This window comes from Magnolia sinica, chromosome 15 (assembly GCF_029962835.1).
Source record: "Magnolia sinica isolate HGM2019 chromosome 15, MsV1, whole genome shotgun sequence".
Classification (NCBI taxonomy): Eukaryota; Viridiplantae; Streptophyta; class Magnoliopsida; order Magnoliales; family Magnoliaceae; genus Magnolia; species Magnolia sinica.
This window is the reverse complement of record NC_080587.1, coordinates 69558441-69567315: the sequence shown is the minus strand read 5'-3', so window position 1 is coordinate 69567315 and position 8875 is coordinate 69558441. Positions and strand designations below refer to the sequence as shown.

The 8875-nt window shown below is 42.7% G+C and overlaps 1 non-coding gene across 1 annotated transcript; it reads right to left on the bottom strand.

The window, feature by feature from the left end:
• Positions 1 to 750: 750 nt before the first annotated feature.
• On the bottom strand, positions 751 to 857 carry LOC131228461 (small nucleolar RNA R71). The gene has a single exon (XR_009162964.1). It is a non-coding gene; the product is annotated as a small nucleolar RNA R71 (small nucleolar RNA).
• Between the last annotated feature and the right edge of the window lie 8018 nt (positions 858 to 8875).

Genomic DNA, 8875 nt, shown 5'->3' with positions numbered 1-8875 from the left:
ATCAGTTTACTGTTATCTTTCTTTTAAAAGATTGTTTTTCTCCTTTTTAGAATCTAACTTCCTTTTGTTTTATTTTGCGGGTCCTTAACTTAGGGCATCAATTTGGTAATTTCTTTCCAACTCTCTCTCTTTTTCTTTAGATTTCCTTTTCCTTTCTTAGGATTAGACTTTGAATTTGATTGAGGGTGCGAGTGTTTCATGCCCAAGTGGGCCCGTGACAACACTCGGCGTCTCTTGGTGAAGGAGGATTGGTTGAGGGGTTGACTATCCATCACGGGACTAGACACCGCTCGAAATCCCCGGAGTTAACTGAAGTTATGGTGAAGACCAACCTCCTCTACTTCCACCCGGGGTGGAGGATACCCAGATGAAAATGAGGTGCAACAGGCACCCCGCCTCGTACTTTACGAGATTTTCTACAACCGGGGAGTGAGTACGCCCTCATGCATGATTTTTCCTGAAAACACAGGACAAATGGACATCAAGCCAGGAGTTATCCAACTCCTTCCCAAATTCCATGGACTTGAATCAGAAAGTCCATATTTACATTTGAAAGAGTTCGACGAGATTATAGCTACATTATGTTTTCCTAATGTATCCGAGGATACAATTAGGCTGAAACTCTTTCCTTTTTCCTTAAAAGAGAAAGCTAAGACGTGGTTACATTCACTGCGTCCTAGATCCATTGGCACATGGAACGATATGCAGAGGGAATTCATAAAAAAATTCTTCCCACATCATAAAACGATTACCCTCAGAAAAGCGATCATGAACTTTGCCCAAAAGGAAGATGAAACATTCTTTCAATGTTGGGAAAGGTTCAAAGATTTGGTCAGTTCATGCCCACAACATGGATTTGAAACGTGGCGCATTACAAATTTTTTCTATGATGGACTGACATCTTCCATGCGCCAAATGGTCGAGACAATGTGTAATGGAGAGTTCATTAATAAAGATATCGACGAGGTATGGGACTACCTCGACAGTTTGGCTGAAAAAACACAATCTTGGGACTATTACCCAAAGTCGAACACCACGTCTAGGCCGACTCAATTAAAGGAGAAAGGTGGATTATATCTCTTGAAAGAAGAGGATGATCTCAAGTGTAAAGTGACTACGCTCATAAGGAAAGTTGAGGCCATGGAAGGAAAGAAGGATAAGGTCAATGAAATTGTTTGCGGCATTTGTGATTGCAACATTCACACAACTGAAAACTGTCCTACAATACCTGCCTTTCGAGGAGTGTTGAATGAACAAGCCAATGCCGTAAATAACTATCAAAGACCTTTCTGGACCTAACTCCAACACATACAATCCTGGTTGGAAAAATCATCCAAACTTTAGTTGGAGGAATGGACAAACGGCGACTCCTCCAGGTTTCTTCAATCAAAATCCAAATCAAGTGAAACCTCAAGAGGAACCGGTTCAAAATCCCATACTAGGCTGGCTCGGGCAATGCGGGGAATCACAGATTTTATGTAAAGATAGATTCTCGTATGACGGTTATAGAAAAGGGGATGCTTCTGCACAACCTCTCCCCAATCCTAAACCGCGATACGAGATAAGTGATCCCGAGCTCTTCAAATCAGATGGGACATGCTAAATCCATCACCACTCTTAGGAGTGGGAAGATCATTGATAAAACTCTTCCGGTTAGGCCCGAAAAGCCTCAAGAACCAAAAGAGGACAACAATGATGGATCCAGTGATGCCCCACAAAAAGTGGAACCGGAACTTCTAGAGAAGCCAGTTGCTCCATTCCCCCAACGGTTGGTTTCACCAAAACCTCTCTCTAACTCTCAGGATATTCTAGAGGTGTTGAAACAGGTAAAAGTCAACATTCCTCTACTTGATGTCGTTAAACAGATACCTTCATATGCCAAATTCCTGAAAGACTTATGCACGACCAAAAGACGGAAAATTATTCAAAAGAAAATCTTCTTGACTGAGAAAGTGAGTGCCATCCTGAAGCAAGACGTGCCGCAGAAATTTAAGGATCCCGGTAGCCCAACCATATCATGTGTAATCGGGAACCATCGAATTGATCACGCACTTCTTGACTTAGGAGCGAGCGTCAATTTGATCCCCTACTCGGTATACAAACAGTTAGGTTTGGGTGAATTAAAACCCACCCTAACCACACTACAACTTGCTGATCGCTCTGTTCGTGTACCAAGAGGGATAATTGAGGATGTGTTGGTCCAAGTTGATAGATTTTACTACCCTGTAGACTTTATCATCCTGGACACTGAACCCATCAATAACATGAGCACTCAGATTCCTGTCATTCTTGGTCGCCCATTCCTTGCCACGTCAAATGCAATTATCAATTGCAGGAATGGTATCATGACTATGTCTTTTGAAAATTTGACATTGGAGTCAAACATCTTTTTCAATAACGGCAGCAACTCAGAGGATGATGACGATTTCCACGATATTAACATGATTGACTCTTTCGTGGAAGATACGACACCTCTGACCTTATCCTCCGACCATCTAGAGACGTGCCTGGCCCACTCCCATGATTTTGATGATGACATGATTAGGGAGACGTGCGCCTTGCTTGATACTGCACCGGTACTTGAAGTTAACCGATGGAGGCCACAATTTGAAGAATTACCACAAACTGATGTAGTGCCTCTACCGTCTAACCTCAAGCCGCCGAAGCTTGACCTAAAACCTTTGCCCTCTGATTTGAAATATGCATATTTGGGTCAAGATGAGACATACCCGGTGGTGATCTCTGCCCACCTGGAGAAAGAACAGGAGAGTATGCTTATATCTACTCTCATTGAGCATAAAGGAGCCCTGGGTTGGACGATAGCGGACCTCAAAGGAATCGATCCCTCGATTTGTACGCATCACATATACCTTGAGGATAATGCAAAAACCGCTCGGCAACCACAACGTAGACTAAATCCCAACATGAAGGAAGTGGTTAAGGCCGAGGTTCTTAAACTATTAGATGTGGGTATTATATACCCTATATCTGATAGCCAATGGGTGAGTCCAACTCAAGTGGTTCCTAAGAAGTCTGGAATCACCATCGTAGCCAATGCTAATAATGAACTCGTGCCAACTAGAGTCACTACTGGTTGGAGAATGTGCATTGACTACAGGAAGTTAAATACCGTCACGAGGAAAGACCACTTTCCTTTACCATTCATTGATCAGATCCTGGAAAGGTTAGCTGGTCATTCCTATTACAGTTTTCTTGACGGGTATTCGGGCTATAACCAGATAGAGATAGCCCCTGAAGACCAGGAAAAACCACATTTACATGTCCCTACGGCACCTTTGCCTATCGAAGGATGCCATTCGGACTATGTAATGCCCCTGCCACCTTTCAGCGATGTATGCTTAGTATCTTTTCTGATATGGTGGGGCAATATCTAGAGGTCTTCATGGACGATTTCTCTGTTTACGGTCCATCTTTCAGCAAGTGCTTGGAAAGTCTTAAATGTGTGCTGAAAAGATGTGAAGAAAAGAACCTGGTACTTAATTGGGAGAAGTGCCATTTCATGGTTCAGAAGGGAATTGTCCTTGGGCATATCATCTCGTCCAAAGGAATCGAGGTAGATAAGGCAAAAATCGATCTTATCTCTAACCTACCTCCACCCAAGAACATCAGAGACGTGCGATCCTTCTTAGGACACGCAGGATTTTACAGGCGATTCATAAAGGACTTTAGTCTCCTCTCTCGTCCATTATGTAATCTTCTTCAAAAGGATGTTCCGTATGAGTGGACTGAGCAATGCCAGGAAGCTTTCACCAAGCTTAAGGGCACGTTAACCACTGCACCTATCATGCAGCCACCCGACTGGAACCTTCCTTTTGAGCTTATGTGCGACGCTTCGATTATGCTCTTGGGGCGGTCCTAGGCCGGAGAAAGACAAGAAGCCCTACGTCATTCACTACGCAAGTAGGACTCTAAATCTGCCCAAGTGAACTACTCGATTACGGAAAAGGAACTCTTAGCCGTAGTGTTTGCCTTAGACAAATTTAGGTCCTACTTGATCGGATCCAAGATCATTATCTATACAGATCATGCGGCATTGAAGTATCTTCTTTCTAAGAATGATTCTAAGCCCCGCTTGATACGATGGATCCTTCTACTCCAAGAATTTGATTTGGAAATTAAAGATAAAAAGGGAGTAGAGAACGTAGTGGTGATCACCTTTCTCGCCTTAATACCTCCGAGTCCCTTGAGACGACTCATATCAATGACATGTTCCCGATGAACAATGTTTTGAGTCTCCCATTCACCTTGGTTTCTTGATATTGCTAATTATCTTGCTACGGGTGCCATACCTGGACGGCGCAAGATAAGAAGAAATTTTTCACCGAGGTGCGCAACTTTTCGGGATGATCCTTATTTATTTAAATATTGCCCGGACCAAATTCTAAGGAGATGTGTACCAGACGATGAGCATCGAAGTGTCATCTCTTGTCACTCTCAGGCTGTGGTGGTCACTTTTCTGCTAAAAAGACCACGGCCAAGATTCTGATGTGGCTTTTCTTGGCCCACTATGTTTAGGGATACTCATGAGTTTTGCAAAGCTTGTGAGCGTTGTCAGAAATTGGGAGCATTGTCCCGTCGAAATATGATGCCTTTGAATCCCATTCTTATCATTGAAGCATTTGATTGCTGGGGCATCGATTTCATGGGACCATTCCCCCAATCGTTTGGAAATCTGTATATTTTGCTCGCCGTGGATTATGTCACTAAATGGGTCGAAGCGATTCCGTGTTGAAAGAATGACCATCGCACGGTCATTAAATTCCTAAAAGAAAACATCCTTTCGAACGCCTCGAGCCATCATTAGTGATGGGGGCTCACACTTTTGTAATAGACCATTTGAGAGCTTAATGAAGAAATACGGTATCTCTCATAAGGTGAGCACCCCATACCATCCACAGACAAGTGGACAAGCTGAGATTTCTAATAGGGAGATTAAACACATTTTGGAGAAAACGGTTAACCCTGATCGTAAGGATTGGTCAATCCGATTGATTGATGCCTTATGGGCATACCGTACTGCCTTTAAAACTCCTATTGGAATGTCTCCCTTTAGACTTGTCTATGGAAAAGCTTGTCACTTGCCTGTGGAGCTGGAACATAAAGCATACTGGGCGATCAAAAATCTTAATTTCAATCTAGACAACGCTGGCTCGCTACGCAAACTGCAGTTGAATGAACTTGAAGAAATCCGGAACGACGCATACGAGAATTCGAGAATTTACAAGGACAGGATGAAGGCGTTTCATGATCAACATATTCTACGAAAATCATTCACGCCAGGCCAGAAAGTCCTTTTGTATAATTCTCGATTACACCTCTTTCCGGGTAAGCTTCGATCTCGTTGGACCGGCCCTTACATTGTTATTACTGCTTATCCTCATGGGGCCGTCGAGATAAGAGATCCCGACAATGGCAAGGAGTTTAAAGTAAATGGACATCGTTTAAAGCCATTTGTCGAGAAATTTGATTCAGAGGACATGTCCATGCCTCTGACTGATCCTGTTTACCAGGACTGATCTCCTAGTCTGATGGAGGTATAGGTAGGTTTATCGCTTTCATAGGATTATGGTAGTTGCTTTGGTCTGGCTGAAGACGTTAAACTTAGCGCTCCTGGGAGGCAACTCAGCTTTTCAACTTATTTCATTTTCCTAGCCAGTTTCAATGTTTGTGGGTAACATTCCTGCAAACCCTCACGAGACTACAACTCGTCCACTAGGGGTAACCTAGGGGTTTAAAGGCTTGTTGCATGCGCTAAATGCAATCGAGAGCACCTGCGAAAGTGGTATAGGTAAGATTTTATTTTTGTTAATTTTGTGTTATTTTCTCTCTCGTGCTGACTGGATTCCATGCTGCGATCTCTTTGAAAGTCTCTCATGATTCATCATTCAGGTACTATCTTCCCTTCACTTTTTCTTTACTTTTGTTGTTCTATGCGCATTCCATACTCATATCTTTTACATTGAGGACAATGTAGCTTTTAGGTTGGGGGTGGGAGATTAGTTTACCTAATCAGTATTTTCTTGAGCAAAAATTGTGAAAATTTTTAAATTTTTTCTGGACTTTCTGGTGAATTCAAAGTGATTTGACAACCATCTTTGATTTAGAATCACAGAATATGGAATGTTGGTGATTTACTGCTCTTGAATTCAGTTGCTCGTTAGATTTCACAGTTAAGTTTAATTATTAATCCATGATTAGAAGTTGTAAACATTGATTGAGTCATGATTTCACATGTCACATCTCGCTTACACATCAAGATTTCAGTTAAAACTGAAGGGTTCATTTGGGGATCAGTAAGCATAGAAGGAACCAACTTGAACAATTGCCCGTCAAGATCAATTAAAAGGAAGAGATACCGTTGAAAAAGGTTAGGCAAAGAATCTTCACTATAGGTTTGCTCCCTATAAGTGTGGACTTCATTCCCCTTCTTAGTTTAAAAAAAAAAAAAAAAAACTGAAGGAATGAAAAGATGATCTTTGAGGCAAGCTTTGGTTATTATGAATTCTCTTGTTGATTACCAACGATATCCTGAAATAAAGAATTGAATATTAATGTTGAAAGTTGGGAGTGCACTTTACATCTGTGGAACTCAATGTTTAGGATTATTTCTAATTAAGGGACTAATACTTTGAATGAAGTTTACCGTGTGTTTGAGTCTAGGAGAGAGTAAGGCCCAACATTCATGAATTGTTGACTTCTGAATATCTAGATTGTTTTCCAAAATCACTCGAGTTCATAGAAATTCTCCTGTAATTCTCAATTTATTTTTCGCATACTTTGCTCGGGACTAGCAAAATGCTGGTTGGGGGTTGTGTTGAGGGTCAAATATTGCATATCAGACCCCATTTATTACCTGGATTTATGAGCATGACTCTGTTTAACGGCTTGGTTTAACTGTGTATGTGATGCAAGGTGTAATTACGAACTGAGACTAAGAAAGGGTGTTTAAAGCTGGGATTTAACGCTCTGATGACACCAAGGCAAGGGACGGACCCCAGGGGACCAAGATCATCGAATTTACACACCAGGGATCCGAGAAAATCAGGCCATTCACGTTAAAGAGGCCCGAAATTGGTGAAGAATGCAAGATCACATAGTTCCCACCATCTGATTGGCTCAAAACTTCATACATGGCCTGAGGGCCATAAATTAACCGTACATATCAAATTTCAGCCCTCGGATCACTATGGAAGTGGCCCAACGGACAGATCAGCCCACAATTTACTGATTTGGGGCCCACCTGATCTTTGGATACACCTCATCTGCGGTCTCAACGCCTTAAATCATGTGAGGAACTAGATGGACGGTGCAGATTTCTCGCAAACTTCATAAGTGGACTACATATGAGACGAGTGTGCACAGGGCACATGCGCATGAGAAGTACACCAGACGGAGAATCCGGTCAAACGAAGGACTGACCGAATACTGGTTTTAACAGGAAACAGCGTCAGACGCTATTCGCCGGGCGATCATCAGTGGGCCCCACTTGCTCTCCAAATGATTAATCTGGACCTTTCATCATATTCCCAGGGTCCATGTTACCATGGCCTAGGTGGATGAATGTCAAAAGACACCGGATATCGATTTTTGAGCGTTAAAACGGACGACTGACGGCTGAATGAGAGCATCCATAGACCACACCGATTTGGACCCAAAAACAGCAATTCCCGACTGAAATTCCGAGGGGAAACCAGTGGACGGTGTGGATTTCCTTGATAAGCTAATTGTGGACCTCACCATCGTCACAGCATGATGATACGCAGGCTCTGTTTCGCGACCGGACGCCGTCCGGTTTTTGCGGCAGATTGTGCGCTCGTGGGGCTGATCGGACGGACGATCTGAACCGTCCATCATGAAGGTCTGCTCGAAAGCTCCCAGAGGACGTTGTCCTTTTGGAAGGAAAGCAAAGAAGAAGAATAGGGGAAGACTCCGATCTAGCTGTTGTGCGTAAATGGCGTCTCCGCAGCCAAGTCGTCCGCGGACTCCGGCCTTCCGCACAACCTCCTGCTCTATATGAGGGAAGAAGAGGATTCGAAGAGGAGGAGAAAAACGGAGAGAGTGGAGCAGAAGACTGGATCTGGTTGAAACGTTAGGATTGGGACGGAAGAAAGGAATAATACACTGCAGCCGTTGCTGCTGCTGTGCACGGCTGGAGAGAGAAAGGGAGGAGAAGGAACGTGAAGGTCGACAGTTTGGCTGGACTGGAGGCCGGCATGTTCAATCTGGATTTCTTTATTTCCCTCCGGTCTTTTTCTTTTTGAGTTTTTATCTTCTGATGAATCATATGGAGATTAATCCATCCATGTCAGGCTAAAACCTCTTAGCTAGGGCTAAGAGGTGAAGCTTGTAGCGTGATGGGATAAGTCTTCGGTTGCGCCTTTGTTTAGACTGAATTGATGTTGATTTAATTTTATTCTGGGAATGTGCTTTTTGTCTTTAATGGTCTGTTGTGACTAAAATTACAATGGATCTGCGATGATTTTGAGTATTACTTTTTCCCCCTTTCATGTTTGTAAAGTCAGGAAGCCCTGTTGTTCACCATTGTCCCACGGGCATGGTGGGATGACAGTTCCTGATCTTCATACATTGTTGATTGGTTGGTAATTAGTTTAATCACATTGTTTGCTTTGTCTCCTGGGCATGGTTAGATGATGGAATCCATTCTAATTCATATACCTTTCATCTCTTGAAAATCAAATCAAGTAAGTTCAGTTTGAATTCCATATGCGAGCATAAGATCTCCCTGATCTCTACAAGTGGATCCTCTGAATCCCTAGTTTCCCTTCCTCTGAATTCCTTAAAGTTTTAAATAATTATTTCACAATTATTTCCTAAATTCTATTTGGTTTAGATT